Genomic DNA, 5911 nt, shown 5'->3' on the forward strand with positions numbered 1-5911 from the left:
TCCCGTGCCATTTGGACTGACTCAAGGTCAGTTAAAGCCGCCACTCTGCCAGGGTTCACAGGTCAACCGCCCTCGTGTACAAGTAAATAGATCCTCCAACCTTACGAGCAGTTCTCCAAGTGCAAGCTGGTTATCCGATAGCTTCCTTTCTCTTTCAAACTGCAGAGCCGCTCAGCTCAGAGCCAGCCCGCTGCAGATACTTTTATTCCACATTATCAGTTCTTATCTGATCTGACACCGTTCCCACGGCTTGACACAGCATTAACATGAAACATGCGTATTCCACTGCTCTGATGTCAGGGAAATCCACTGAGCTGCCAGTCACGTTGCCGCAGACGTCGGCGGCAGAGCCGAGGCCCTATGTTCTGTAAACCTAATGACGCTTTAGTCACTTTCCCCTTTTCTTACTCCTTGTTAACACGCTCGCTGATAGCTTTCATTAGCCCCAAGTTTGGTTCTTTGATGAGAATCAAGTCTTTCAAACTAGAAAGACTTGGAAGTTCAGACAGACCTTTTATTTTATTTTTTTTAAGTATTGCTACACAGAGTGATTTTCCTCTCTCCTCCCCCCCTAAGCCCCCCATGTATTACCCTCTCCGTTGATGCCGCGTGTCAGCTGGAAGGCACAGCGCTGAACCATGCAGATGTAATCTACACCTCTCCGTGCCAGAGAACAGAGATTGAAACGCAGCGGGCGGCCAGACCCATGACATGCCGACAGGATCGGCATGGTGACACATGTGTGGGTATCTGCTTTCATGTAACGCACCCCAGGGGGGGAGGAGGGGGAGAATTATGGTAGGAGGCCAACTCTTGTAATGTGTGTAGGGGTTGAAAAGGAGAGGTGCTGTAAAAACAAAAAACGCTGCACGACTGGGTGGGATGTACGCGGGTTGGCTGACACCACGTGTGAGAGATCTGTGAGAGAGGAGCTGGGTGGAGATAAGAAAGAAGGCCACAAGTGAGAGGGCGAGGGAGGGAGTGTGAGAGACAGAGCATGAAATAGAAAGAGCAGGTTAAAGAAAGTGCAGCGGACTATGTGGGAAGAGAGCCGCGGTGGTGCCGCAGACGAAACGTTGCAGGATGATCACGGTGGAAAGTCCACAAGTTTGTTTGCTTTCGGGCATGTCAACAGAAACAACTAGAGCCGAGCGAATCTAGAAAAAAAGGAGGGGAGCACGTTTCAGTGTCGACTCGGGAGCGGCAGCTTTTATCCGTGTTGGCGGTGTCGGGGGAGCTCGTGTGCAGGGCGCTCGGGGATAGCGAGCACGAGAAACCTTTGTTCACCGTCTGGTTGCAACACACCAACATCCGTGAGGCGTCGTTAGTCTGAGGCTCAGCCTCGCTCTGCTCCAGAAACTTGGGCTTAACACGGAGGCTAAAGGGCACCGTCCCGTGGAACCCAAGGCAGAGCAAACACCGGCACGGCCTCGGAGGTTCAGCTCAGAGGATTCCCCCTTCTTTCCCGACGAAGCCCTGATCTGCTCTTCCTCTGCTGAAAAGGAAAACACCAAAGAGCCGTTCAAACTTACCCCTAGCTTGGAATGAAGTGATACGCCAACAGCTTGCTGACACCAAACCGGGAGAGCTTTCCCCCGGTGTTGTTTTGATTTCCACACCCTGCGTCACTTTTGTTTTCAAGAGTCACAAAAGAGACGCTCAGTTCCACGAAAAGCGGAGCAGGATGGAGGCAAAATATGCCGAGGAGGGAGAGCAGCAAAAAAAAAAAAAAAAAAAGCAACAGCGTCGTTTTGTTTTTTCCAACTCCCCTAGCACTTAGAGGTTCCCTCCAGCGCCATTCTCTCGCTGAAATATTAATCGTGTTTGACAGCTGTTTTAGCTGAGAAAACAAACACAAGGCCGGAGCTTCTTTTTTTGGAAAGCGCAGAGACGTACGCTCGAGCGTGGACTGGCTCAGATAAGGAACAACTGTCGTGGGGAAAACAGGGAGAACGGGCTCGAGATGGCAGCGCAGTCTGTGGAAGCAGCCTCATTAGAAATGGGCTGTTGTTTACCAATGTGAAATGTTGACGAGCTGTACCGACACGTCCTGGGGGAAGGGACGGTTGCTCTGTAATGAAGCCTACTGAGTGGAATATATGTAGTTCAAAACAGACATTCAGATATCAGCAGGTCAAAGCGTTGAAGAAGCCTCAGTGCGTGGGTCCTCATCCAAGTGACTCTCCTCTACCTTAACACCTACCTACATCCCTGCGATCGACCCCAACGCACTTAACAAGGTGGTAGAACGCTGACAGGATTTCTTCCTCGCGCACACGCACGCACTCACACACCTACAGACACGCAGCTCTAGCACGGCAGAGGCAATTTGCAGCATTAAGCCGGCTGATAGCACATGTCCACCGAGAGTTAGGGAGTGATTTAACGGACATTGCTCACACCAATTAGTTAATCAGCCAGGCGAAGCTACTGACGACAAGTGGATGCCGGCACTGTCAACACACACACACACGCACACAGGTGTGTGGGTGTGTGTTGGAAAAGAGTGTATTTCACTGTTTCATTTGTGATTAAGTGCATGAAAATAGCCCATTTAGATAATCCCTCCACCGTCAGCGCTGTCAGCCTGAAGAGACACTGAAACATCCCATGCTCTCATTACCTCGTTCCCATACGCCAGTCACTTACGAGAGGGCCTGCTACAAAAGCCGGAAGAATGACCGGCCACCTGCTTCCATTTTTCTTTTTCTCTTCTTTCCGCGAGCGCCGGAGCCGCTCCTCGTCTCTTCGCCGGCCAAGCCTGGGAGCGACATGACACAGTACGGAGGCCACAAAAGGGAGAGCCGAGCGGCACCGGGGGAGACACGGCCATGTTGGGAGAAAGAGGGTAGCACAAAAGGATTTCTATTTGCACGCCCATTGGAGGAGATGATGGTGGGGGGTGGGGGGCAGGCCCTGGAGAGCACCTGATTCATTTCTTCTTGAGGGCTATTAATCTTTTCAAGCACCAGAATCACTTTGGCTCTCAGGAACAGGCAGAGGAGATTGAGTTTTCTATTGCAATCAACAGGGGGGGGGGGGCAGCAGCCACGTCGTCCTTGATGCCGCCTCCTCCCCATTCACAACAAAAAAAAACCGAGGGAGGGAATAGCCAACATTGTCGCGTTAGCAAGATCACGTTTGAATTATGGATAGCGGTGGCGAGCAAGGTTAAAGGTTAATCTGCACGGACACGGAACCTTGAATGATCTCAAATGAGTTTGTGTGTTAGTTCATGGGGTCAAATCCTTCTCCACACATACAACAGACGGTATTTGCATAAGCAAATAAGTCTTAAGCCGCTCATATATAAGCTGATTATAGCTATGCATTCCTGCACAGAATGGCTACCCACATTGTCGTTTTCTTTTTTTCTTTTTTCGCAAGATGCAATAAAGATGCTTAACGTACGATTCATTTGCAGTCTGGACACGGAGAGTGTGGGTCTCATCTTTCTGCAGCTGGGACTGCTGCGCGAGGGGCTACTGTGAGACTAACTGCCTTTGAGTGCTTTGGGGCGGCGGAGGGGCTCACGGCAGCTCCCGCGTGCCGAACGGTACGTGCTTTCACGTCAGAGTCAAAACACCAGAAAAGTCTCCAACAACACCAGAAAAAGTAGCTAGATTTGTCGCTAGTAGCTTTTGACAAAAGAAGTCGCCATGAGGGTTTGGAAAGTCGCCAGATTTAGCGAGAAAGTCGCCAAGTTGGCAACACTGAATATGAAGTCAGGAGACGGTTAGCTTAGCATAAAGACTGGAAACGGGTGGGAAAGAGCTAATCTAACTCTGTCAACCAGTAAAAAAACAACACAATGGGGTTTTACGGGAGGGTTTGTGTACCAGACTATTTCTTGGTCGGGTACAGTGACTTCCTGGAGTTTCACCCGAGTAGTGAGCTTTAGAGATATGAGCCTTGAATTGATCTTCTCATCTAACCCTCAGCAAAGAAAGTGAAAAAAAGCTATTTCCAAGGTTGAGAGCGAGCTCCCGCATGCTATGGCTCCTTTGTCTTCTCAAAAAAGCTTCAAGAACTCTCAAGAAAGATATTCTGGTGGCGCCCGGAGATGATGGCCTTGCATCTTACTTTCATATTCTCCAGGTAGGCTACAGATAAAGTACGCAAGTACGTATGTGGACAACGCAGCCGTTACGCGTTGGGTGAAAAGCAAATATATCACCAGCCTTCGTGGCCTTCCCTTATTTGACATGCGCTGTTGCTAATGGGCTAATTATCAACGTGGCCCACAGGAGTCCTGAACACATTACTCCACTTTCTTGAACCCTTGAGGGTCAGAGGGCACTCTCACTACACGAATAAGGGGGCTGATTTATCAAATCCAAGTGAAAATAGAGCATAGACATCACATTTATTACTGCCCTTGTATAATTTATCAGCTACATTCATTAAAGCCACGGCCCTCGTCTCTTGAAAAATGTCCCGTCGGCGAGGAGCATTAATTGCAGAAGAACCGAGTGAAGTGCCGGGCTTGGCCGCGGATCCCCCGGTCAGGCTCCGAGACGTCTGCGCTAATGGGTTGGGTGTGGGGGGGTGGGGAGGGTGTAATATGGAGGCCACTTTAAAATGAAAAACGGCAAGAGAGCTCGGTGTCACTTAATCAATGTGAAACCCCAGCGGGGAGAGGAAAGCGCCGACCGCGGGGGTGTGGGGGTGGGGCGGCGGTCCCCAGACTCATGTCCCTAGGAACGAGAGAGAGAGAGGGGGGGGGAGTTTTGAATGGGCCGGCTCTCGCGATGTAACTCATCTCAGTCACAGCAATGATGGCGCTCGCTCCCAAGGGGGAGCTGCAAGGGGGAGCTGCAAGGAGGTCGTCTCTTCTTGGGAGGTGTTCTAACAACACCATCCATCTCAGTAACACAACACCGCGGACGCCGCCTACCCGAGGAGCCATCTTCGCCGGTGGCTCCTCCCGAGCGGCCTCCATTCATGCAGGAAGAAAAATTTTAAATAAAAAAAAAGCCAGAGGCAACATACGTGGCTGTGCTTGACCAATCACTCCCTCAGCCAGTTATGACCCTTTAGGATTACAAAACCATTTCTGTAACTCACCCTCAATTACAGTAATGAACCCCAAGCGCACTCTGGGGACACAAATCAAAATCTATTTCATCGCAGGGGTCGGTGGATATCGCTGCAGCCGAAATGTACGAGGACATCTCCACGCATGAGCTGGCCGAGAGTGTCAGACAGTCCTCGCTGCCCTCGGGGGGGGGGGGGGGGGGGCCCGGGGTGCTCTTATCTCTCAAAAACAAACGGGCTCCTGCGCTGGCGGCCCTCATCTATCTGCCCCGACATGTGCTTCCCTGTTTGTGTTTCTCCCACGCGGGATATTGAGCCGTGTTGACGGCGCTCCTGCCGTTCGTGCCAGATTCATCGATCACCCCCCACGCGGACCCTGTTTAGTGCCGACAAGAGTCTTTTCCACTTCCATCAATGCTTTGGGAGGGCGGGTAGATCTTTTTTTCCTTCTATTTATTGGGAAAAGAAAAGCTCCCTAAAAGTAGCTCTGAAACCGCCTCGTCTGTCTGTCACCGTGTTTGTCAACTCCCTGGAATGACATTCCCGTTTGGTTTATTCGAGCCCAACATGCATTTATAGACTGAATTTGTTACTACAGCTACACACATATATTGTAGGAGAGAAGTTTTACACCAGCAGCGGAGGTCTAGTTCACGAACTCTGTTGAATTACTTTCAATAATTAAAAAGGGAGACGAAACAATTCATATAAGATCAAACGATCAAACACGAGCATGTTCAGAGAGTGAACATTTATTTGTAGAGCACAGAGCTTGCAGTAGCGATAAAACACATGAGGCAGAAGAAGTCTGCCTCTCTTCTATCCTAAAATTAAATGACAAGCGTACACTTGCTCATTAAAAAAACAATATCAA

Source organism: Anarrhichthys ocellatus, unplaced genomic scaffold (assembly GCF_004355925.1).
Source record: "Anarrhichthys ocellatus isolate YVR2014 unplaced genomic scaffold, GSC_Weel_1.0 scaffold1, whole genome shotgun sequence".
NCBI lineage: Eukaryota > Metazoa > Chordata > Actinopteri > Perciformes > Anarhichadidae > Anarrhichthys > Anarrhichthys ocellatus.